General features: G+C 40.7%; 1 protein-coding gene and 1 long non-coding RNA gene across 3 annotated transcripts in view; one reads left to right on the forward strand and one right to left on the reverse strand.

The window, feature by feature from the left end:
• Positions 1-5,142, reverse strand: part of FAM3C (FAM3 metabolism regulating signaling molecule C) — a 46,701-nt gene extending 41,559 nt beyond the window's left edge. For both annotated transcript variants that reach the window (XM_082400147.1, XM_082400146.1), the window contains exon 1: positions 4,925-5,142. The gene's annotated coding sequence lies outside the window, so the exon portion shown is untranslated. The remainder of the gene's footprint in view (positions 1-4,924) is intronic.
• Positions 3,505-13,874, forward strand: LOC309632534. Its single transcript, XR_014246959.1, has 2 exons — positions 3,505-4,837; positions 7,820-13,874. It is a non-coding gene; the product is annotated as an uncharacterized lncRNA (long non-coding RNA).
• The last annotated feature ends 12,384 nt before the right edge of the window (positions 13,875-26,258 follow it).

Raw genomic sequence — 26,258 nt, forward strand, 5'->3', positions numbered from 1 at the left:
CACTAAGGAAACACCATAGCAGGAGGGGTTGCTCTTCAATGAATTCTCATTGATGAGGAAAGATGTGTCCTAATCTAGATATTCTCTCATTCAGGACCCAATGTGTCACCACGGTGTTTCTATTTAAGTTGGCAAGCAAAGTTCAGGTTTACTCTGACCCAGACTTGGTGCTGATGCCAATTACCACCACAACATCCTAAAACTACTCATTATAGGGCAGTAGGTGGCTGGTGTATATGCATATAACCTGCTACATGGCATTAATGAGGGTTATGAACTCTCTAACAGAAAAAAAGTGATAAAAAAGAAATCAAATGATCAAGCCACAATAATGTCAACGTGACATTAAGGTAAATATTTTAAAGGACTGTGATTACAAAATGGAAATCGCTAACGTACACAGAAGCTTAAAAGTAAGACTTCTCACCTGATCTGAAACACCAACATGTGAAAGACTGGAAATGGGTAGGATGAAAATAACACGGGGCCAAACTGGAGTGCATTACACCCTATGATCCAGCTACCTTGCATTTTAAAACAAAGTCATCAGTATAATCTTCGTTACAAACATATGTCAAGTACAGGCATCACATATTAAACTCTATTATAAACAAATTTTACAAAGTAAAAGGTCTAAAGAATTGTTACATTATAATTCTTTTATCCCATAGCTTCATAATAACCCTTTACCATAACAAGAGGAGCTTGCAGTTTCTCAGGTACCTAACACTATTTTGATTCCAAGATACATACTACTTCCCTTATTTTAACAAGTTTTAAATCAGGATGAGGCTCACAACCACATTTTTGTGGTTAAAAATAATAAAATAATGGTGTACCTTACAAAGATCTTAGATTCAGTGAAACATCGTATCTGGTTCTTTGAATCCCTAACTATAAAATAACACACACCATGGGCACCACAATTACTAGTGGGCTTTTTAGGAGGCAAACTCCTGAGCCCAGAATCCCGTGGAGTGAGGATTAAAACTCCTGTACGGTTACTAAACTCCCCCGGTGACCCTCATTCCAGCTTAGACGTGAGAACTTCAGCCCAACAGTACACCAGTCCAACCACACAGAGACGTCTGGGGTAGTGGTGGGGAGTAAGTCAGATCTAGGCCAAAAAAGCCCAAAGGTAAAATTCACAGGACAAGAATCTTCATTCTTTCCTTAACGATGAATGGAAATCAACCTGACTCTGGGCCAGGTCTCCTGCGGGGGTGAGGAGGGAGAGGTGGGCAGTGAATAAATCTGGAAATAATGTGCTGAGGAACAGAGCAAAGAGAACTCCTGTTTGCAATGGTTACAACAGAGTGTAAAATTAAAACTGTCCCAATATTTTCTTGCAGTTTCCTCTCTACCAAAGCAGAATTTTGCTTAAAAAGTCATAATCCAGTTGAAGAAATGAAATGGGGATCAGATTTCTGTAACTGAGAGTACAAACATACCAAAAACAGGAAACAAGACAAAATGACATTTTGTTCTGTCTGCTCCTTCAGAGCTCCACAACTGTTAATTAAACAGCTGTAATGTAACCTACTTTAATCCTACACTATACCATCCAAGAGGAGAAAGAAAGATGGATGAATGGGTAGATGGAAAGAAAGAAAGGGAGGGAGGGAGAAACAGACATTATCGAGTCCAACAGCAAAGATAAAACTACATGTTAACTATAAGTTGAACATAAGCAGGATAAAGAAGTGTCTAGTTCACAAATCGCTACAAAAAGAGATGAGAGAAAGGCACAAATTTACAGGAGAGTATAAGTAGTAAACTATCTTCATCTCCTCATGTAACTATTTTACATTACATCAGATGGGATGTTACAGGTTCCTATTCTGAATGTTTTAGAATTCCCCTATACATTCACTTCCTTTATACGGTCTTTAAGTAGTCTGCAGAATTTCACTGCACCAGGGCAGACATAATTCTGTCAGTCAAACTTTTTATGTGAAGACATGGAGGAGCAGAGCGGCTCCATCTGCCCAAGGGCCCTGGAGATGCAAGGTAGCCATTTTCAAAGAACTGGTAGTAAGAAGATTCTAGTGTAAGGTTTTCTGAACCAATTAAAAAATTCATTTTTTTGTTGACCACAGGTCCTTCAATACACATTTAATGATCACCTAACTGCAGATGCTGAATGGTATGGAGAGTCAAGTAGTATACCTGATAACCATGATACTATCTAAACAAGCCATGCAGAACTTATGATGAAAATTAATGCAGACTCATAGCTACAGACGTCCACATAACTTTTTCTCCCTAGCACACAAAAACCCACCAGGATCCATCAATGGATGAATGACTAAACAAAATGTAATATGTGTCTATACATGGAATATTTATTCAGCCATAAAAAGGAACGAAGTACTGATACAGGCTACAACATGAATGAACCTCTAAAACATAATGTTAAGTGAAAGAAGCTAGACACAAAAGATCACCTATTTTATGACTCCATTTACATGGAATATTCAGAATAGATAAATCTGTAGACAGACAAAGCAGACTAGTGGTTGCCAAAGGTTGGGGAATGGTGAGTAACTGCTTAACGACCATGAGGTTCCCTTTTAGGGTGATGAAAATGTTGTAGAACTAAACAGAAGTGGTGACTGCGCAATACTCTGAATGCACTAAATGTCACTGAATTGTAAACTTAAAATGGTAAATTTTATGTTATGTGGATTAAATTTAGTTTTTAAAGGAAATTTAAAAACTCACCAGAGACTAGAAAAATAATGAACAAATGAAAATTAATTAGATTATAAATAAGGCAGATGTAAGTAATAAAATAGCTTAAATCAAACGAACAGGCCGATGAAGGAGACAATGAAAGAATACTGATGGGGTAAACTGTGGAAATTTAGAGGCAGTGGAATACAATTTCCTCCTCTGAGAGAACATCAGCTGGCTCTATTTTAGGAGCAGAATAAAATTCACAAAACCTTTTAAAGTTTTAGGAGCGGAATAAAATTCACAAAACCTTTTAAAGTTCCATAAGATGTTATGGAAAAACCCGAACGAACTTTTTGGCCGACCCAATAGCTTTGTGAGGGCCCAGGCTGCCTTATTCACACAGTATCCACCTTACCTATAATTACTGGCACATATAGGCACTCATATGTCTAAATGAATGTAAAAATTGTTGAATACTGAGATTGCCCATTTGAGACCTAAAATATGTGGTAAAAAAAAAATAACATTCTTATGATTCCCCACAGGGACTACTTTTCACCATTCAACAATCTCTTTGTCCTTTGACCCTCTCTCCAGTGACTTTTCCCTTTTTAATGTATCTTCTTTAATTATGAAAAGATTAGTTAGTAATTCTTTTTTAATTGTAACATATATTAGGTTTATTTAAAAAGTCACTTTAACCCAGTGGTGCTCAGTCTTATTTTGACTCCCTTTTAAACAGAAGCCCCCTCCATTGGGGATTTGGGGGCGGGTCGGGGGGCAGGGGTGGGGGCTGACCGCGTCCTTTTTAAAAAGCCTCATTTATGGGTGATTCTGAGAGATCCCCAGGTTGAGAATCACTGCATGAAACTCGTTTTATTTCTTACTATCAAGAAATGCTAGTCTTTAATGAGCCGAGAAAACATTACACCGAATCTGTGAAACAAAGCTTCTCACACCTGTATACACTGGAAAAAAACCCCCTGTGATTTAATTAGTAAACTGCCAGAGAACTCAAGAGACTGGCAGCCTTTAAAAAGAGACAGTTAATGATATGACAAACCCGGGTGCTGATTCTGCCAATCTCTTGCTGAATGGCATGAGTTAGTAACTTGTATGTTCTAAATTAAATGGAGATCCCTTTGTACTCAATGATGCACTATATGAATAACATTAAGGTTTCCCTTAATGTAAAATTGTAAAATTTGACAGCATACCATTAGTCCTGAAAGGTGGTTAAGAGTTCAAGGGGTCTGGGATCTGCTGTCAGCATCAACCTCTACGTAACGTCTATGGGAGTTCATAATTTCTCAGTAAAATTGGGAAAGATACACAAACGGACCTACTCTATGGGTTGTAAGAAATAAATGTGCATATGAAAGCACGTGACACAGTGCCTAGTAAGCAATCTAATATCTAGAATCATTGTATTCATATTCTTTTCGGCCCAATAAAAAGAAACAAGGAAAAGGTTCTGTCAATTAAATAGTTTTGTATGACACGAAATTTTAAAAAGCAAAAGGTAGAGGATGATGAAAACACAAAAAATTACAGCTGGAGATCTTAATCTCAAACGTCAGTCCAACACACTCATTATTTAGATCTAGGGTCACAAATCGTAACATATGGTAGAAACTGAGGACAGAGGCAAACAAATGCGGAAAAAACAAGAAAAAGAAATAAAAAGAAAAAAAGGAACGAACAGCACATCCATCAATGACACCGAATGCCAATGGGCCGAAATAGGTTTTAAAAATAAAAAGTATTTCCAACTTAGAAGACACTAAAACTTTACAAGTGAGCCAAGACCGCCCTCCTCAGAGTTCAAATGCAACCTACAACTCCATCGCCGCCTCTTTAGAGCACTCGGCCCCCATTTCCGACCCGAGCGGGAGCCCCCCCGGGCCGGACGCGCGCCCCAGGTGCCAGTTACAGGCCGGAGCGCCAGGTGCAGTGGCCGCCCCGCCCTCCGCGGAGCCGGAGGGCTGGCCACCGTACTGGGGGTGCCCGCGCGGGGGCGGCGGCCCGGACCCCCGGCCAACGACGCTCTGGTGCCCTGGTCCTGCCGCGCCCTGCCCTCGGCGGGACGCGCCACGACGACCCGAGCACGCCCGAGCACACCCCGGGCCGGCGGTCGCGGGGTGACCAGAGGATGAAGGTGAAAATGGGTGCCCGGCTGCCCCCAGCCTCCCTCCATCCTCCCCGCCCTCGGCCGCGGCTCCCTCCGCCTCCCCGTGCGTCTCACCGGCCTCCCGCCCGCCTCTCCGCCGCGCGCGCCCGCTTTTCGGCCTCCCTGCGGTCAGTCTTGCCGGAGGCCGACAGGAGCCACCGCCGCCTCCCGCTCGCTCCTCCGCTTCCTCCCGGGTTCCTACGGCTTCCCCTCACTCCCGCGAGTGGCCAAGAGGAAGCCAGCTAGCCGCTGGGCCGCCTCCCTCGCTTCCCCGCCGCGGCCAATGGGCCCCGCCGCCGGGAAGCCGCGCCCGCCCCCTGGCGGTGGAGGACCGAAGGGGCGCCCCGCAGGCCGGAGGGAAGGGCCGGAGAGCGAGAGGGAGGGCTCTGCGGCCCCGCCCCCCGCCTGCGCTGCGCTTTTGGGACCTGCCACGTGGGAGCCGCAGGCGCGGCGGCTGGCCGCACCCCAGAAGAGGGCGAATAGGTCTCGCCTCTTCCCACCACACCCCGCCTTGACCCACACTTCCATAATCCCCACCTTAAAGGAAGAAATTTTAAAGTAATCAGTCCCATTCTAGAAGTCCTCCAGCTAGGTTATACGAGACGGTCATATCAACGTAAGGTCGTAGACGATTTCCTTTTGACTCCTTAAAAGCTAACTAACCTACGGTGAAAATACTACCTGTCGGAGCGCTAGAACGTTGGTAACCCCAAATGTCTGACCCAAGGAGAAAGGTAGTGCTTGTATTTTGCACCTCACTTGTGTTTCATTTATTTAGCAACCCGACAGTTAGAAATGTTTTTCTCCTGTACACACCTTTTCCCACGATTGTGCTGTTAATTGAGAAGTCAATCCAAGTCCCACTATCCAAAACTTGAGAACACAAAATAGTTTCATAATTCCGATATACATATTCCAGAATAATTAATAACTATAACTCTCATCATTAACTATTATTAGGTAGAATATCGGAACAATACATGGTTGTAGGGGCTTCCCTGGTGGCGCAGTGGTTGAGAATCTGCCTGCCAATGCAGGGCACACGGGTTCGAGCCCTGGTTTGGGAGGATCCCACATGCCGCGGAGCAACTGGGCCCGTGGGCCACAACTACTGAGCCTGCGCGTCTGGAGCCTGTGCTCTGCAACAAGAGAGGCCGCTATGGTGAGAGGCCCGCGCACCGCGATGAAGAGTGGCCCCCACTTGCCACAACTGGAGAAAGCCCTCGCACAGAAAACGAAGACCCAACACAGCCATAAGTAAATAAATAAATAAATTAAAAAAAAAAAATACATGGTTGTAGAAATTAAATTGCATTAAAGAAATAATAGGGTCTAACATAGTTAGTCTTCTACCAAGTCTTAACTTTCCTGCAAAAATATAAAACACAGAACTTAGGTAATAGCTATGGATTTGGAAGTTTGTGTTCCATGGTGGGAGGAGGAAGCAATAAATGCATTCTGAGAGCCTTATTTTGCTTGGACCTTGATGGGCCTTTAGGAATGTGTTCTCATTTAATGCTCACAACTCAACCGAAGTCAATATGATCTGTATTTTGCTTTAACAAATCAAAAAACCAAGACTCCAAAGTTGAGTTTAAATCACTTGTTCAAACATCTAAGGTAGTAAGTTGTGAAGCTGGAATTCCAGCCTAGTCAATCTAGCTCCAAACAAACAAGGCACTTTGTTTCTTATGATACCAAAATACAACATGTACTGTCACCATGCCTTCCCTAGTTCCTCAGGTCCCACTGAAAGAATTTAGAAGCCTCTTGATTAGGGAGGTCAGGCCATATTTGTGAAAAAAGTTTTTTGCTCCATAACCAAATTGGCCTGCATGAAAATGATATATGCTATGTTCTTATAGCACCACACTTGAAACAATTTCTGGACTGAAAGTGTGTTGAATATCCAATGACCGTAATATGTAACTTAGAACCCTTCAGTAGGTAATGAAATTAGTAATAGTGGGTCACAACCAACATTTTGTTGTTGATTCACTGAAATAGACTAGAACAAAAAAACATCAGAGTTCACAGCACAACTTGAGGATAAGTATTGTTTCATGAAACATTTGTACAGTGTTAAGTGTGGTTGAGTAGGTTGCAGTGTCCTGGCCTACAACGTAAATTATATTTTTTCATAGGGATTGCAATGTTTAAAAGTTGGTAAATCACTTCTTTAGAGCAGCTGTTAATCAACCAGTTTTTTCACCTACCTTTTTACTTGGCAAGAGGTGGGGAGGCAGGAGAAATAGTCAGGATTAGTGATTGCATTTAATAAGACTACAGAAGACTTTGCAGCTCCAAGAGGCTTAATCCAAAGAAGTGTTGCTATGTTACATAATAGGTAATGATAATTTATATTTTTAAAGTCGATATTTATTATGTATTTGTTTTGTGCCAGGCTCTTTCCTAAGCACTTTATATATATTTACTCATATAATCCTCACAATAATCCTATAAATACAGAGAAGAAAAGTGCATGACAGAAAGAGAAAGTTGTCCAAGATCCTGCTGCTAGTATGTGGCAGAGCCAAGATTCAAACCCACATGCCCAAAATTCAAGCCTCAAAGCTCACTCTTGTCTATACTTAAAAAGAAAATTAATTCTCTCTTCAATGGGTACAAGGGTTTATATAAAACTATAATTTATACTATACTATTTTCCACATAAAGATTATATAATATTGCTAAAGGTTAAACTTGATGAAAAGCCTCAGAATATTGATTGGACCCATTCTCAAGCAGAATATTTCATTCGGCATCAGTTATCTGTATATGGAGTAGTAGACTGCCTGCAAATACAGCCACCAACAATTCCTCCCACTCCTGTAAATTCATGCCACTTTTACGTAGAGTCTGTGTCCCTCCTCTGCAAACTAGGCTGGCCCTGGGACTTGTTTTGACCCACAGAATGCAGCTAAAGTGCTGCTGTGTAACTTCTGGGCCTTGAAGCTTCCATTTTCTTAGGATCCAGTCATCACATAAAGAAACTCAGACCAGGCTACTGAACGAGAAGAAACTACGTGGAGAGAAAGAGAGGCCAACGCGGAGCAGCTAAGCCCATGCACCACAACTACTGAGCCTGCGCTCTAGAGCCTGTGAGCCACAACTACTGCGCCCGCAAGCCACAACTACTGAAGCCCGCACGCCTAGAGCCTGTGCTCCACAACAAGAGAAGCAACTGCAACGAGAAGCCCACACACCACAACGAAGAGTAGCCCCCACTCACTGCAACTAGAGAAAGCCCACACACAACAACGAAGACCCAATGCAGCCAAAAAAATAATAAAAATAAAATTAAAAAACAACAACAACAAAAGAAGCATTAGTGGAAGAGAGGCTTAGTTAGACCCAAACCATCCAGCCATGCAGAGTCGTAGATGAGTGAAGTCATCTGTGTGGTCCAGCCCCAGCTAAGCTGCTTGCTGAGTGCACCACATGAGTGACCCCAGACAATACACGTGGGAATCAGCCAGCCCACAGAATCTTGAGAAATCATTGTTTTTGTTTGTTTTTAATTTATTATTTTCTTTAATTTACTTTGTTTTTGGCTGAGTTGTGTCTTCGTTGCTGCACGCAGGCTTCCTCTAGTTGCAGCGAGTGGGGGCTCCTCTTCGATGCGGTGTGTGGGCTTCTCATTGCCGTGGCTTCTCTTGTTAAGAAACACGGGCTCTAGGTGCGCAGGCTTCAGTAGTTGTGGCTCGCGGGCTCTAGAGCACATGCTCAGTAGTTGTGGTGCAAGGGCTTTGTTGCTCCGCGGCATGTGGGATCTTCCCGGACCAGGGCTCGAACCCGTGTCCCCTGCCTTGGCAGGCGGATTCTTAACCACTGTGCCACCAGGGAAGCCCGAGAAATCATTGTTCCTGTTTTCAGTTTCTAAGTTTTTTGGTAGTTTTTTATGTAGTGATAAGTTACTGAAACATGGAGGAAAAGGTTTGTAAAAAGACAAAGTAAAAATAAATAAACAAATACATACATGCATAAATGCAAGCTGACAAGTCCTAGGAGTGGGATGACATTAAGATATTAAAGCATGCTTATACTGGATTGTAAAGTCAAACTTGTAGAGAGATAGCCAGGAACTCTCCTAGCTTTTAAAGAATATCAGGGGGAGGGAAAAAACAGAGGCAGACTAATAAAAACAAGAGTAAAAGTGTCAAATACGATACCTACACTAAGTTAAATACCACACCCAGGTGTGGTTTAAAAACTGTTGTTCAGAATGTTTACAGAAGTGTACATTCAGGACTCTCAAACTTCCTCCAGCCTATAGGTATAAGACATGGGACATCAGTGTTACTCTCTCATCCTACCAACTCCTTCCCTGCCAAGCTAAACGCGTCATCAGTTGAGCCAAGTTTAATCCTAGTTGTCTCTGTAAAGACTCCAAATATCCTGACTTCTCTTTCTCACAGCCTGTGTTGAATGAGTCAGATGGACTTTTGCCTAAATGCCTCACCCTAAACTCCCCTCCTTTCCTTTCCTTAGATACATTTACCATTTTAACATAAATTTTTACCATTTTAACTGTTTTTAAGTGTACAGTCTGGTGATGTTAAGTACATTCACATTGTTGTGCAATCAGCACTACCTCCCGCCTCCAGAACTTTTTTCATCTCGAAGAAATGAAACTCTGTACCCATTAAGCAATAACTCCTTATCCTCCTGTCTCTCCAATCCATTACAACCCTTCTGCATTCCATTTCTATGAGCTTGACTACTTTAGATACCTCATATAAGCAAAATAGTATCATTTAAAAAACTAGCTAAAAAAATAAACTAGCAAGCCCACAGATTTCATGACACTGTATCTGGTCCATAAGTAACACAGTCTGTACAAAATAAGTGGTTTAATTTACCATGAAACATATGTAAGATACAATGAAATCATTATAACAAATGTATTTTTACGTAAAGAAGTACTCTAGTTTTCCATCTATTACTGCTTTTCTAGCAACATACAAGAAAATTATAGAGACCATTAAAAACTTGGATTTTTTTAATGATATCTTTATGCTACTCCCTAGGAAATTCTGGTTTGGATTAGATCTTTTAATAGATCTTTCAGTGTGGGAAAATTTGGCATTTTTGCCTTGGTTATAAATCATATTAAATAATATACTGAGTATGGTAACCCACATCTAAAATATGTATTGTAATCATGACTGCAAAGAAACCTCCCTTTCCCTGAAAGTATGTACGAGTGTGTATTATAAACAATTATTAAGATTACTAGCGGTTTCTTCAGAAGAATAGTTTATTATTCTGTTTTATAAAATATTACTGGCTAGAAAAATTTCTGACTCAGCATCATAATCTAAAAAATACTTTTTGAAGTCTTATATGGCAATGTTACCTGTCTGTAATGCCAAGCAAAGATACAGAAGCCAGAGATCAGCCTAAATACACACACATACACACACACACACACACACACACACACACACACAGAAACAACACATATCTTGCATGTACACAATACTCACATAGTCTATGAGGTATTTTAAAATATATATTTATCAGACCTTGGGAGAAAATAATTTTTTTTTTACTGCTACAGAGCAAATGGGAAAATGTGACTGCACCCCTAATTCTAATTAAATGAATGAATAAGCCTCACATAAAGTCATCTAAAAACACTTCTTTCCACATCTCATTAAAAAAAAAAAACCTATCAGAAAATCCTCTAAGAAGCAACTGAACAAATACGGAACAAACTTTGTATTTTCCTAAAACATAATTGCTTCAGTCTGTAACTTCAGTCCTTGATTAAGAACTGAATAGGAGAACCCTTTAGTCTAAGCACAAAAGGATTCACTGTGACTGTGGTATTTTTATTAAACATTAAGATCTCTAGTTACATTAAATTGTAATGCATTGTTTGCTTTGAAGGGCCAAGCCACAGGAATATGGGTAACAAAATATCATCCATTCAATGGTTAGTATTGCATTAAGACCTGTTCTCTAGTGGATTTAGTGGTCACTAAACATAATTCAGCAACACTCCAGGAGGCCAAAATCCCATGTGATTACAGCAGGTCTAAGAAACATACAAGTAGCAAAACAAAATAAAACAAAACCAAACCTATTCCATGCTTTGCTGCCATCTTTGTGTGTTCTTTTCACGTAGTTTTATACACTCTTAAATCTGTTGAACCTTTTTCCTAATGTTACTCATTTCAATATCACCTGTCCAAAGAATTAGATGGAAACATTGGAATCCCAGACCATGCCATTGACTTTCAAATCCTATAGTCTGTATGACTTGTGCAAGGCTGTATGTGCAAAATGCCTTTCCTTGATATACCTGTGGCCTAGATAGGGAAGGGAATCAGTCTACCTACCAAAATTTGTTTCATGAGCCGCATTTAATTTTAGGTCAATTTCTATTGCAGTTTCTTCAATACCACCCCCACCCCCCCACCAAGATACCACATCTGAGCTATTCTGAACTTGTATCCTGATTAAATATGAAAGGATATTTATGAGTCCCTAACCTGTTCATTTTTTGCACTTTTATTTTGAAATGTTTCTTGTAGAACTGCTGTGGCCTCACTGAGTTTTGGTACATATTTTTAAGTGTAATTTATTTACCCAGAGAAGTTCTGCTCAAATATAGCATCTGGTATTTTGTGGAGTTCTATCCAATACTCAAAATTTCCATCTCTATTCCTGAAACAAAAGCCAGGGAAATTGCTCACTTCACTTTAAAAAGCCAGGAGTGGGGAATTTAACCTTCAGTTTCTATAGATTCCAAAATAATGTCACCTTCCCAAATTCCATTTCTCTTCTGTACCTCCAGGACACCCCTCCCTGACCGAATCACTGAGATGGGAGAGTTGGCTTGGATTTGGAGTCAGACAGATGAATTTAGATGCTGGCTCTATCTATTACTAGCTGCTAGGTGACCTTAGGCAAGTTGCTTCCTCTGTCCAAGCCAGTTTCCGCCCCATAAATGAAAACAATAACAATTCCCTGACAAAGTTTGGGGTTTTTTTCTTTAGTAGTGGAAAACATTTAGTATAGTTTTTAGTATAGGAGATAAAACTCATTTGCCATATGAGAATGAGAGAATTCTTAAATGCCCTCACCCACCGTCCCCCTGATCTGCCTGCAAAACTTTGATGAGATACCTGCTTATCAGTTCAGACTGCCAGTTGTCCTGGAACTTTGCACGGCCTTACTTTGGTTCTCCCTAAAACTCTTGGGACTCATCTTTGTAAGGCTCTGTTGTTCAGCTGTTTTCTGTACTACTGCTTCATGTACAGCTTGTCTGATTCATAGGAGATGACACCTCATGGCTCTATCCAGCCCAGCAGAACTATCATCTCTCCATCACCAATGGTAGAGCTGTGGTCAAGCTCATCACTGGTGCATTTACCCTTTTCCAGGAATCCAGAGGCCACATGGCTTATTATTAACTGTCTGCACCTGTATCTTAACCTAAACTATTTACTCTCTCACATCCTTAACTCATCTCCCGAATTCTCTCACAGTTTCTCACAGTTCCTTACTGGAGACAGAACTTTTACTTATTTCTTATGTAATCACCATTGTACCTGTTCTTCAATCCCATCCCTTTTCATTTTTTTTGTTTGTTTGTTTGTTTTGATGGAAGAAATTTTCACATACTGAGGTATGGGGAAGTCATTCTGGCTTATACAAGATTTGGCTTGAACTTTATGCTACCTAGAACAGTTTGTCTTATGGTCTGTAAAACATGCATTGTACATCTGCTTTAACCATTAAAGAAAAGAATGCATCGAAAAATCAAAATAGAATAACTGCAATTCAGGCATTCATAATGGAGCTAGGTGCCCACTGTGGTTTCAGATGCGTTCCTACATCACTGATAACTTGAATTTTCCAAACTGTATCGAATTCAAGGACACCACCAGCTGTTCTCAAAATAATATCTGCTAGCAGCTGCCAGCTGCAACCTTATTTTTAAAGATTTATTTATTTATTTAATTTATTTTTGGCTAAATCGGGTCTTAGTTGCGGCACGCGGGATCTTTGTTGAGGCATGCGGGATCTTTTGTTGTGGAGCTCGGGCTTCTCTCTAGTTGTGGAGTGCAGGTTTTCTTTTCTCTAGTTGTGGCGTGCAGGCTCCAGGGCGCGTGAGCTCTGTAGTTTGCAGCACGTGGGCTCTAGCTCAGCAGTTGTGTTGCGTGGGCTTAGTTGCCCCGCTGCATGTGGGATCTCAGTTCCCTGACCAGGGATCGAACCCACGTCCCCCGCATTGTAAGGTGGATTCTTTACCACTGAACCACCAGGGAAGTCCCAGTATCCTTACTTCTTGCCAGCTCCAACTATAACTCATGTAACTAACTGTAACCTTGTGATTTTTGCCTTTATAAACCTCCTCCAATTTGTAGTCGGAACACAATTCAAGCGCTTCTTGAATCTGTGTCTCCTGGGCTATAGTCCTCAGTTTTGCTCAAATAAAATTCTTTTCTATTCCTATTATAGCTTGTTTATTGATTATTTCCATCAACAGTTTGTCTGTTTGTTTGTTGTTGTTATTGTTATATCCTGTCTCTCTTTGAGCCTCTCATACATGGTGGGTCATTTTCCCCACCAAAGGGCTTAACATATTATTCCATATAATAAGAGTCTTCTCATTTGACATTTTAGTGCATTTCCCAAGGCAAGGATTGAGTATTCCCAGTGTCAAAATAATGTCAGGCGGACAAAAGATTTCCCTAAATATTTACTGAATCAAAAAATTAATTTCGGGCTTCCCTGGTGGCACAGTGGTTGAGAATCTGCCTGCCAATGCAGGGGACACGGGTTCGAGCCCTGGTCTGGGAAGATCCCACATGCCGCGGAGCAGCTGGGCCCGTGAGCCACAATTACTGAGCCTGCGCGTCTGGAGCCTGTGCTCCGCAACAAGAGAGGCCGCGATAATGAGAGGCCCGCGCACTGCGATGAAGAGTGGCCCCCGCTTGCCACAACTAGAGAAAGCCCTCGCACAGAAACGAAGACCCAACACAGCCATAAAAATAAATAAATAAATTAATTAATTAATTAAAAAAATTAATTTGCTGTATAAGACAACTTTAAGTCCCCTGAGAAATTTTAAATAACTTTTACTTTCAAGAGAATACACACCTCCTGGCGACCACTAACCTGTTATCCATCTCTGTAATTTTATCATTTCAAGAATGTTATATAATGGAATCGTATGGTATATAACCTTTTGGAATTGACTTTTTTCACTCAGCATAATTCTCTTCAGATTCACCAATTTGTTATCCTCAAGGGTAGTTGGGGGTGGGGACATAAGGAGGTGGGTATGGTTATAAAACGGCAATCTGAGGGATTCTTGCGGCAGAAGAATAGTTTTGTTTCTTGACTGAGGTGGTGGATACGTTAACCAATAAAGGTGATCAAATTATATAAACTAAATACACACACACCAATGAGTCCAATTAAAATTGGGGAAATCTGAATAAGATCATTGGATTGTATCCATGTCGATATCCTGGTTGTGACATTGCACTATAATTTTGTAAGATGTTACCATTTGATTTTACCAACTGGGTATCTACATGTGAATGTACATGTGAATCTACAATGATCTCAAAATAAAAGGTTTTAGAATACACATGGGGCATTTTTGACTATTAGAGTAAGACAGCATTCTTGAAAAATCATGTAATTTGAATGTCAGTTTTTGAAAGAGTCTGAGGAATTTTGCACCCAAGATTTTAAACATTTCAAACAGTACGTATTATGCGAGGCGTGTACAGCAATTGTCTTGTTAGTGTCTAAGATAAAAATGGTTCTACTATTATACACAGACATAATGGAGACTAATTCTACAAACAGCCCAAGGGAAAGATGGATATGTTAGTTTCCTAAGGCTGCCCATAACAAATTACCAAAACCTAGGTGGTTTAAACAGCAGAAATTCGTTATCTCACAGTTCTGGAGGCTAGAATTCTGAAACCAGGGGCTGACAGGGCTGTGCTCCCTCAAGGATCTAGGGGGGAATTCTTCCTTTCTTCTTCCAGCTTCTAGTGGCTTCAGGCGTTCCTTGGCTTGTGAATGCATCACTCCAATCAATGTGTCTATTGTCACCTGTCTTTCTCCTCTTCTCTCTGTGTCTTCTCCCCTTCTGTGTCTTATAAGGACACTTGTCTTTGGATTTAGGGCCCGCTGGATAATCCAGTATGCTCTTATCTCAAGATCCTTAATTACATTTACAAAGAAACTTTTTCCAAATAAGGTCACCTTCACAAGTGCAGGGGTTGGGATGTGGATAAATCTTTTGGGGGGCACCATTCAAGCAACTATAATAAGCAATAATTAATTCATCCATTCATTCTTTCAAGAATATTCTTTGAGCTACTAATAGGAACATAATATCATCCTAGGAAACATGATCCATGTACCATGGTATCTATGAATAACTTGTAGTCACACTGTGGGAAAAATACATGCCAAAGCTTATGACAGTAGATACAAGAAATGCATAAATACAGGTGAGGGCAGGGGTCAAGAACAGGAGATCCAGGAAGGTTAGTCCATTGTAAACTGCTGTTAGGTAGATTTCTCATGGGCTATATGAAAGAAAAAATAACTGAAATTGGGCCTTAAAGGGCAGTAGGCTTCATTTCAGGCTTGAAGAAAAATGTGGGCAAAAGTATTGTGGTGGAAATGTCCCCTGTACCCAAATGTAAGTATGAAGGAAATAAAATTAATGAGGGCAAATGGCTGATATTGAGGGAGAATTTACATTGAGGCTAGATCCCAAAGTGTTAATGTAATTAAGGAAGTTTATGATAAAGGAGAACCATGGGATGCTTCTTAAAAGAGGGTGGCAATGATTGATTTTATTTGTGAGACTCTGACAGGGAAGTGCCCCAAATGAGAGATCAGCTGGGAGCTCTGGCATAGGGCTCCCAAGAAGAGACAAAGTTCTGAGCTCACCTTGCAAAGGTGGGAGTCAAAAGAAACTGAAGGGTATGGAAGATACCCAAGGTAGGCTTTGCAGGGGAGCGCTCAGTCATGTAGAGCCTATATTAGTCAGGCTCTCCACAGAAACAGAATCAATAGGCTAATATACGTCATTGGCTCATGCTTTTACGGAGGCTAAGTCCCCAAATCTGCAGGGTGAACTGGCAAGCTGGGGACCCGGAAGAGCCACTAAGGTCGTTCCAGTCCCAAGGCCAGCAGGTTGAAGACCTAGGCAGAGTCTGAAGGCAGGAAAAAGCTCATGCCCCATTTTGGAGGCAGTCACACAGGATGCATCCTCTTTTACTCAGAGGAGGGTCAGCCTTTTCGTTATATTCAAACTTCAACCTATTGGATAAAGCCTACTTACATTAGAGAGGGCAATCTGCTTTACTCCGTCTACAGATTTAAATGTTAATTTCATCCTAAAACGCTCTCACGCTAACGCCCAGAATAATGTTTGACCGAAGAGCTGGGCGCCCAGTGACCCAGTCAAGTGGACATATATAAAGCTAACCATCACAGGGTCCCACGGTCACAAGGACCCTGCTTGGGGTTTAATGCTCTGTGGTCACTGTCTTAAAGTTCTTAACAACTTTATCTTTCAATCTGTGTTTTGTAAGTGAAATCTGATGGGGCAATGAAGCATGTTTTGGATGTGTGGAGCCACTGTTCACCAGTAATCCTATCCACCTCCCCAAGCCTCCTCATCTCCCCAGGGTGGGTTCTCTACCACCAGCCTCATGCGCCACCCTTGGTGTCCTTGGCTGTGCCCAGCTTCCTTTCCCTGCCCTGGCCTAGTGATCACTGCCGCCCTCTGCCCCGGTGGGGCCTCCTGCTGGCATGGAGAGGATTACAGATGGGCATGCATGCTCTACAGCATGTCACAGAGGGGCCCTGGAGGCCCAGCCCCAGCTGGCAGGGCCATGACATATTCAGTGGGTAGCTCCCTGGGAGCAAGCTCTTGTCCCTCTCCCACCTAGCCACTAAACATGTCCTGGCACAGAGGTTGTAATCTTATGGGTCATTGCCCACTGGGGGTTTCCTGATCCCACCTGGGGCCTGGAATGTGATCCAGCAGCTAATGGGACAGTGGACCTGGCCGCCAGTAGTCATGGGGCGGGGACTGAGTGACCCTATGTTTTTATTTATTTATTTGGCTGCGTTGGGTCTTCGTTGCTGCACGCGGGCTTTCTCTAGTTGCGGTGAGTGAGGGCTATTCTTCATTGTGGTGTGTGGGCTTCTTGTTGCAGTGGCTTCTCGTTGCAGAGCATGGGATCTAGGCACACAGGCTCAGTAGTTGTGGCGCACAGGCTTAGTTGCTCCGCGGCATGTGGGATCTTCCCGGACCAGGGCTTGAACCTGTGTCCCCTGCAATGGCAGGCAGATCCTTAACCACTGTACCACTAGGGAAGCCCTGAGTGACACTATGTTGAGGGAGTGCTTCATTGAATCACAAATGAAAAAACACCAGGACAGACTGAGAGAAAAACTGCTTAGCTCCTTTCATAGTATCTTTTTTTCTGCTTTTCGAACAGGGGTGCTGCGTTTTTATTTTGCACTGGGCCCCACAAATGATGTCGTAGTTTGGGAAATACCATAAAGGGATACCAGACAGGCTTTGGGATGGAATGGATGTGAAAACGCAGAGAGGAAATGTACCAAAATTATGATTTTAGATGACAGAGAAGGTGGAAAGCTCTGTTGCCAGAAACTGCCAGTCAGAAAGGGAGCTAATCTCTGAAGAAGGTGACCAGCCATGTTAGGTATGTTACAATGTGAACTTGTTTGGGCATTAAGCCACCAGGGCTAACATTCAGGGCCCTTCTTGCCGAGTGGACCCCGATAGGTAACTCTTCTTGGCTCTCAGGCTGTGGTACTGCCCCCTAACTCTGGGCAGCCTTCCTTCCACTAAACCTTCTAATCTCCCAACTCCCCCAAAGCTGCTCTTTGCATGAGATGCAGAGAAGCCGATTTAGCTTAGAAGAGGTCATATGCGCACGTCTCAAGAATGAGGGAAAAGCTTAAGCGGCTGCTGTGACATCTGTATGTTACTGTAAAGCGCTTCAGCCTTGACAACCTGATGACACATTTGTTTTAATTTGAGCTCGACTCTAGAATAGTCAGTGCCTTAATCAGAAATTCACAATTTTGGGGTTACCTCTTCACGTTTAAGGAAGGCTACACCCCAGAAGCAGCTATACAAGGGCTGCAGCCGTCTTTGTCTCCTGTCAACGCCAAAGACTTTGCTAATCAGTACAACAAAGGTTAAAAACTGTGTTCACTCGTTGGCAGAATTAGTGGCTTTGTGATATATGTATTAGAAAAATATTTTAGAAGATTCCCTCCCCATTGTATGAACAAGGTATAAGACTCTAGTAACTTGTATTCTGAAGGATGATCCCTAAAGTTACCGCCTCTAGAATGTTCCTGCCTCCAGAATATTGTGTCATTATCACACGGACCTCTTATGCAACTTGTGTTCAAACCTCTTCAGAGTACAGAGAACTGGGATTTCAAAGAATTTATAGAAGAGTTTGTATCAATGGTTTTATCCTGTTTTGTGCCTACTTGCTAGCAAACATTTGTTTAATAAATGTATATATGGCAGATTTTTGGTCCAAGGCTCACTTTCATTATACACTGTTGAAAAATTTGTAGATATTAACCTTCAACTACCTCTATTGGTAACAACCAGTAACTGTAACAAATAATCTGAAAGTTGTAATGAGCAAATTGGCTTAAGACAGGTTTAAACCCTTCATAAACTCACATACTAGCCATTTGCTGACACTCAAGGGGCACATGTTATCCACTTGGGTTTCTTGTGAGCCAAGACCCTAATGAAAATTTGTGAGGTGAGTTTCAAAAAGAAAAGGCTGTGAACTTGTCTTTCAAAATTGAAAAATTCAAGGAAAGGAAGAGTCATCTTGGCTTTGAAAAGATCTTTGCAGCGATGTCAAAGCACAAATATCTAGAAAGAAGAAAAAGAGGAAATGCCAAAAAAGAATCTTAATTTCCTGGAGATGTTGATCTGTCTTTGTTATAAAAAAAAGAGACACATGGAGATTAAAAAAAAAAAATACCAAGAGAGTCCAGAAATATTCAATATAAAAATTACTTATTAAAAAAAAGTTTTCCTCTCTATTAGTTCCTTTCCTTCTCAATTTCTTTGCCTCTATGTACAGATGAGTATCTGATGAAAACCATGGATCTTTTTCCCGAAAAAATATTGAAAGAAAGAATCCAGGTGCTTAGCCCAACAAAGGGGCCACCTGCTCTGTAAGCAGCATCAAGCATTTTCTGAGACCTCGTGGTTTTCCTTTGACAGATTCAACTTCCTTAGAAGGAAGGTATGGTTCAAAATAGAGATTTGTCCTTTTTGATATGCCTATCATTTCAGAAGGTATAGGGACCTTCTGAAGCCCATCCATCGACATCAGACTGCAGTCACCTGAACTACCCTTTCAATTACCAACAGACTACTAAGCAAATCACCCCAATGGCCAGATTCCCCTCTATATATCATATTTCCTTTCCAAGTACCAGTGAGTGTCCTTGAGGTGAAATGAATTTGATGAACTGGGAGAAAGACTGTTTTTGATTAACACTGTTCAAATACTTCTCCACAACTTATAATGCAAAGGATATCATTGTATTCAGAATTTCATTTTATAGGGTTAACATTTTATGACATCTTTCGTAAAGGCCATACTGCAAAGGCTAAGTGGTTGGCTATTTACACACATTTGACTGTACTGAAAAAAAAAATATTACTAAGCATACCTGATATGTTTAGATTTGGTTTAATCATTCTGATAAACTTTCAGACTATTAAAAATCATCCCTTAATACCTTTGTACTTTTTGCATAGTCACTTTTCACTGTCAAGTTTCAGTGACCTTAAATAGTCATTGGAATTACATTTAATGCGTAATTCTACTATTTTCTATTGCTCTTAACATGTCCTCTGTGGAAAAAGCGAAGAATGTAGATAGAAAGACACAGTCATCTGACAACTGCCCGCCGCCCCCCCCCCCCCATTAAGGTCTATTTCCTGAGGCTCATTTTACCGCAATTAACTGTTGCTTCCTCCACAGGTCCCAACCATCGTTTCGCTCTGTGAATTCCATACATACTGCCACCACCATAAACCAATCTTTAGGCTATTTTGACTCCCTACTTCTCCTGGTCTAGGTAGGAGAAGAAAAAAATCCTTTCATCTCGGGTGACCTCTGAGCAAGTTATAATTTGACAAAATGAATTCATTAAGAGGCTAAGAGAAAAAATTGAAATAAAGAAAAGTAACAGAGAAACAGAGGAAGAAAGGGTATCATAGAGCAAAATGGCAGACTTTAAAGTAAATAAGGTCAAGCTCACATGGACTTGGCTGGGAAAAGTTTTCAGGACAACCATCCAAGTCTACAAGCAAACAAGCCACTGAGACACCTAACCTCTGGTGTCTGTGCTCTCCCCATAGCTAGATAAGGTGGGTGAGTCAGTGGGGATCTCTGCCCCTCCCAGAGCCTGCTTTTTAGTTTTCTTTTTGAGTTAATGCTCTTATCTGCCACCTGGTCCTGGGATGGTCTCCAACTGTGTGTGACTCTCACTTTCTTAAGAGCTCTGTGCCCAACTGGTTAAGAAAGCTTATACCACGTGACTTTAGACTGCCCTGTTTTTTTTTTCCCTTTTTTTCTTTCTTATAACTACATTTTAATTTTTTGACCTTATTTTAGTGATTTCTCCCTCCCACTACCAAAATATTTTTCTTACATGTAAACTAATTCAGAGCCTAGAAGAGGAGGAGCCCCTGTTTAGGAAGACTGCAATAGTTGGAAATTAATGTGAGCTCACCTTTCTGTGATGTGACTTCTTTATTACTTGACTAGGATAATATCTGGGCCTAATCTCTGTAGCAGCCACATGGCCTCTGATAGTGACGCCATCTTTTTGAAAGGCTATTCATCTCGCGTCTGTCAATTTTCTTTTCCAAATGCTCATACCCTAATGCATTTTCCACTGAGTTCTGGTTTCAGATTTCAGATATGTAACTTCATCTTAGTTGGTTTGTGGTGTAGATGTGATCAATCAATATGCCCACACCCAATTAGCACCCATTCTATCTTCCCAGATGCTGGCTGATGGCTCCCTTTCCAGGAGTGGTTTATTATTCTAGTAGGATGGGATTTTCTATTTTCTTCACCTTCTTTGTCTTTTCCATTTAGATTCCCTGTGGTCTTTAAGCAAAGTGATCAATATTAGCAGGAGAAAGTTCTTTTAGTTACTCTAAAAATGCCTGTGAGAATTTATTCACTGAACATATGTTTATTAAATATCTATTGTGTGCCAAGCGCAATTGTAGGAATTGGGGATTTGGAGAAGAATATGTAAAGTCCATGTCCTCAAAGAGCTTACAATACAATGGGGGAGGGTTTGAAGTAAGAGGGGACTTGAGATAGTAAGTTCCAGGGCAGGAAACTTTGATGGACTTTGTAAGCTCAAGAGCAGAGGTCAAGGCCAATACCTGCAGGAAATCTAATAGAAAATGAAGGAGAATGGCTCAGGGAGGAACAAGCCTTCTGGTCACTCCAGGAAGGTGAAATTGGCATTGACTGAAGTGTGTCCTAATGAAATAGTAAATAAGAGTTTGTATCAACCTCTGAACTCCAAGGCTACTCTTGGTAGGCCACCGTTAGAATTTTTTAAAAGGTGATAGATTAAGTGGATTCTTTGTATCTTCCTAATCATCATGGATCAAAATTGAGATGGATTACACAATATCAGAAAGTAATAGATTTTAGAAGCAAGCAGAAATGAAGATTGTTATCTCACAGCATGTGTGTACTTGTAAAAAAAGATGAAATTAAGTTCAAAACATATAATCAATCAGAAGGCTACTCTAATCATGAACTATGCTAATTTATTATAATTGCTTAAAGTTACAGTTTCTTTTTTTTTCTATTCCCACATGGAAGAAATTTTTAAAAGGAGGAGGAGAAGGAGAGGTTAATAACACCTACATTTTCCTTTTAATTATAAATGTCTTTAAATTCACTATTAAAATATTTCAATAAGTATGTTTAACTCCTAATCCAATAATTCATGGGGAAGTAAATGAGCTGAATTCAGCTTTGTCAGTAGGATTTAGAAAATAGACACATTGGGCCTAATTCTCGTCTTATAAAATCTTTACAAGATTAACCAAGCACACTTATATTACTAAGATTTTGAACAAACTAGAGATATATTAATATTCTTGATAGTGTTTCTTACTTTTCAACAATTTTTGCTGTCAATTATGCATGTGAAGTTTAATTATTTAGAAGTTCAACAGAAATGAATGGGGGGGGTGAACTTTTATCCTCCAACTAATTAATTTTCATAGGTTGTATATTTTTCTTTCCTATTTACTAGCTTTATCATTATAGTTATATAATGTTGGATCGCTTCCAAAAAGCATTTACTTAGGGAAGTACTTGGCATTGACTCAGGGAAGTAAAACACATCTTACTTCTGTTTCCTTGCTCAAATTATACATTTACTCACCATAGCTTGCACCAACCTAAAGGAACCCAGAGTGTGCAAGATGACCAGGTAGCCACCTAGGAGAGTTTATCTGACAAACTCAGTGCACAAGCAGATTTTTCCACTTGGATCCTCTCTAAACAGTGTGGAACCCACACCGTTCTTGGTAGAGTGCTTCCTCACCCAACCGCATGTTGACGTCTATATACATGAAATATGGTAAAGAAAGCATGAACACCAAAGGCGAACTTTAATCTTGAAGAGAAAAAGAGAAATAAAAAAGGGGTTATAGATTGAATGGGGATTTGGGGCTTGGAGTCTGCAGAAGGAAAACCAGGCATTTTTCAGCTGTTTTGACTTGATGCTAAGAGAAGAATTACGAATTGTGTTTACATATATGAAACCTCAGGTCTTTATTAAAACACCAACTGCAGCAGTCAGTAGGAAAATTGGAACAAAAGCCTCCATTTTACTGTAATGTGAGGATGGCTCTGTCTCTGAAGACCTGAATTTCTGCCCTTTCAAAGTTGAAATATGGAACAGACAAATAAATAAAAGACCCCACAAAACAATAGAGATTTCTTTTTTCTTTTTCAATAGTCCCTTAATAAAATTCAAATCCCTCCTGAAAAATATCACCACTAAAATGTTAGTGAGGGTGACTTATCAGGTTTGTTTTAGCCTTATCTTAAAAAAAAAAAAAAAAAAAAAAGGACCAAACCCACACAGAGATAGATGGAGAGGAGCAAGGTGGTGGTGGTGCATTTGAAGTAGAGATCTCTGAAAATGTTAAGAATCAACCATTGTAAATGTATTGTATGTTGGTATAAATCTGCTTATGTCTATAATCTATATGTCAATATCTATGTATATTTTTGCCTAAAATGAAAAAACCACAGAAGCTAGTCAACTGAAAAGAAGAGTGGAAGCTATGTTAATATATATCTTAAGACTTTGAAGGATTATCACAGGCATGTTTAAAGCCTGCTTCCCCACTGCCCATCCCAAATATATGTGTATTGCCTTTCCACTCTTAATATTGATTTTTTGATATATAATCTCTTATGTACCTTAAATGTAATCTTTGTTAGGGTACCCACTGGAAACTAACAGTAGCCACTTTATAATTTCCAGTGGCTACTCTAACAAATCACCACAATGATGGCTTAAAATAGTAGCTTAAAATAACATAAATTTATTCTCTCACAGTTTTGGAGGCCAGAAGTCCAAAATCAAGGTGTTGGCAGGACTGCACTCTATGTGAAGGCTCTAGGGGAGAATCCTTCCTTGCCTCTTTCAGCTTCTGGTGGTTGTTGGCATTCCTCGGCTTATGGCCACGTCACTCCCACCTCTGCCACCTTGCTCACCTCACCTTCTCCTCTGTGTCTGCCCTCTTCTCTGTGTGTCTCGTCACTGAATTTTGGGCCTGCTTGGATAATTTAAATTGATTTCCTCATCTCAAGATCCTTAACTTAATCACATCTGCAAAAACTCTTTTTCCAAATAAGGTAACATTCACTGATTCTGGGGATTAGGTCATGGACCTATCATTTTGGGAGCTTCCACTCAACCCACTACATTTCAATATCCATTCAAGTTTTTGTTTCATAGATAAACCCTGAAATTTCTATCAAGTATCTCAGTCAAACGTTTAAGGTTAAAAAAACTCTTCCAATCTACAGTCAAGATTTGCTTTTCATGGAGTCTCGTAGTAGCTGGTCCTTCCTCACCTTGGGCTGTTGGCAGCTGTCAATGACTGCTCAATTTTGTGGATGCTGTACTTTTTAAAACAATTTTTCTTTTAAGGGCCAATCTTTTTATAAAAAATACAGATCTGTAGTCTCTCTGCTTACTGGTGCTCTTAGAACTCCCAGGTAAGAGCACACAGTGACTACCTTAGCTAGTTTTCAGGTGGCTTGGCCCATGAACCTGGGTTTTTACTTTGTCAGAAAATATTTTTGACAAACTTGGCACAATTTAGAGTTCAAATGAAATAAACAATAACAAATGTTTCTCACAAATATTGTCACCATTAATTATTAAATTTTCAACTCTTTTAGCTAGTTCTTTTGGTGTTATGAACCTCAGCCCATCCAGAACACACACACACACGCACACGCACACGCAGCACACACATACACAGAGTTCACTTTCCCATATTATTCTTTTATTGTTACACTAGTTTGGCATTTTTCATTTAGTATCAGTTTTCCCAATTGTTCAAGGCAAAAGTTATCAAAATACAGGTTACTTCCTATAAGACCAAAAGGAATTAAATCAATATTTAGTGTGTATGAGTATGCAAATTTTGTTTGAAACTGAGCCAAGTTTTATATATTTTTCTTTAAAATTTTTTTCCTAGATAATAGTTGTCTCGTTTTTTCATTTGCTTAGTTTTCTATGCATTTATAATTAATTCATTCGCAAACTTTCCTAGAGAAGTGTGAATCTCTGATCAATATTGTGCAACATATTAGATAATGTATCAGTTCCAATTTTTTTATTAGAACCTTCGTTTCTGCCACCCCTCTATCTTTCTGCCCTAGGCTGCTGCAGTCCTGTAGTAGGACTTCCCTACCATCCTGAAGACTCTGATGAGGTTTTTCAGAATGGCATTTCTCCTGCTTCTGCACTGTCTTCTTCCTTGTCTATCATTGCTTTGAACTCTGCCTCTCTGGAGGGGGTCTTTCCTCAGGTGCCCCGTGACCTTGGCTGTTGACTTGTATTTAAGAGCAGGCCACTGAAATGCTGACTGGAAGCCTGAAGTGCAGCTGTGGCGTCCCAGATTAAGAACCTCTGTTCCGGGCTTCCCTGGTGGCGCAGTGGTTGGGAGTCTGCCTGCCAATGCAGGGGACACGGGTTCGAGCCCTGGTCTGGGAAGATCCCACATGCCGCGGAGCAACTGGGCCCGTGAGCCACAATTACTGAGCCTGCGCGTCTGGAGCCTGTGCTCCGCAACAAGAGAGGCCGCGATAGTGAGAGGCCCGCGCACCGCGATGAAGAGTGGCCCCCGCTCGCCGCAACTAGAGGAAGCCCTCGCACAGAAACGAAGACCCAACACAGCCCAAATAAATAAATAAATAAATAAATAAATAAATAAATAAATAAATAAATAAATAAAGAACCTCTGTTCCAAGTTGATTTATAGACTATGATATCAACCACAAAAATGTTTGATTTTCACAACTTTTTCCTAATTCATTTCCATTCTGTCCAAACTCCTGTCCAACGTTTACAACAAAATCAGGCACTTTCCTATCTCCCTGACTTCATTTCTTCCTCTTCCCTGTTTACTCTGCTCCAGGCATATTGGCCTTCTTGCTGTTCCTCAACCAGCCAGGGTGGTTCCTGCCTCATGGTCTTTACACTTGCTGTTAACTCTACCTGGAATTTTCTTCCCCTAGATCTTTGCTTTATCTCATCATTCAGTTCTCTGATCAGTTCTCAGTAGGGGGGCTTTGCTTGACCCTCACCTAAACACTCACTGGTCCCTTACTCTGCTTTATTTTCTTCACGGTACTAATAGTAGTTTTATATTATTTATTTGTTTACTTGTTTATTGTTTACTCTCTGCCATGAGAATTTAAGCTCCACTTTGCTTTGTTCAACCAGTGTTTCCTTAGGATGTAGAATAGTGCCTGTGACCTAGTAGCATTCAATAAATATTTGTCCGAAGAATCAATACAGAGAAGACTACCATGACTAACATAACATCTTCTCTGGAGAATAAGCATATAAACAAAGAAAGTATAGTTGGAGATGACAACCCAATTGCTATTCAAACACTTTATGCTAAATTTCCAAGTTAAATACCCTTTAAATTGCTCTTCTCCCATGAGAAGCCATCTTCATCACCATTTATGCTGTATGTAGAAAATTGTTCTTACAATAGAAGTGTTGTACAGTTTCTAACTCAGTT

This window comes from Balaenoptera borealis (genome assembly GCF_965194805.1).
Source record: "Balaenoptera borealis genome assembly, chromosome: 7".
In the NCBI taxonomy this organism is placed as follows: domain Eukaryota; kingdom Metazoa; phylum Chordata; class Mammalia; order Artiodactyla; family Balaenopteridae; genus Balaenoptera; species Balaenoptera borealis.